An 847-nucleotide genomic window follows, 5' to 3' on the forward strand; every position below is an offset into this window, starting at 1 on the left:
CCAAGGACTATGTTCCTTAGCCTTCGCGGCGCCTCGCTTCCAGAAAAATCCGGGGGGGCGGAGGGGGGGGGCGCATTAGTGTGTGGAACCTCATGGACTTGTCCAGTTCCCCCCTCCCAAGTTTTCCGGAGGAGGTGGGCTCCTGGGTCACCCTCCCCGCCTCCTCGTGGCGTCCCTGGTGCCAAGGCTCAGACCTCAACATTTCTCTCCCTTGGGAGCGCTCCAAGCTCCACTTTCCCCTTCCTTTCCTGGACTCCCAGCCCCGAGCGTGAGACTATGTAACAATAGTGCAGGCAAGTTTGTGCACAGGCGCGTGCACGCGCGCTCAAGGACGCCTGTGCAGGTGTGATCTGAGTGCGCACACGCTGCCTTTCCTGTGGGCCCAGGGAAGAGCGGAGCACGCGAGTGTGCCAGCGGGTGAGCCACTGGTGCCCGCCCGCACGCGTGTCCGTGCTGGTGGGACACGTGAGGCTGTGTGAGTTTGGCCGAGCGAGCTTGGAGATGGGTGGCCAGGGTACATGTGTCCGCGTGTCTGATGCATTTGCGAGCGGGTGCAAATGTGGGTGTGCATGGAGGCGCATTTGTATGTGTATGTTTGCTGTGTCCTAAACGGGATATCCCCTCTCCCGCGTGCGCTCAGGAGAGGGCTCAAGGGTGGGGAGGGGAGCGACGGCCTCACGCGAGTTGCTTCTTTCCTTTAAGGAGAGGTGCGTTCTGATCTCACGCGGGCCCCTCGCCGCCCCTCGTGGTAGCGTTCGGGGAGATGCCAGGCGGCCGTTTCCTGACAAGGCGCGAATGCCAACCATCCTGGCCTTGACTCGGCCAGCGGCCCGGCATCCGGCCCTTG

Source organism: Myotis lucifugus, unplaced genomic scaffold (genome assembly GCF_000147115.1).
Source record: "Myotis lucifugus unplaced genomic scaffold, Myoluc2.0 scaffold_97, whole genome shotgun sequence".
Classification (NCBI taxonomy): Eukaryota; Metazoa; Chordata; class Mammalia; order Chiroptera; family Vespertilionidae; genus Myotis; species Myotis lucifugus.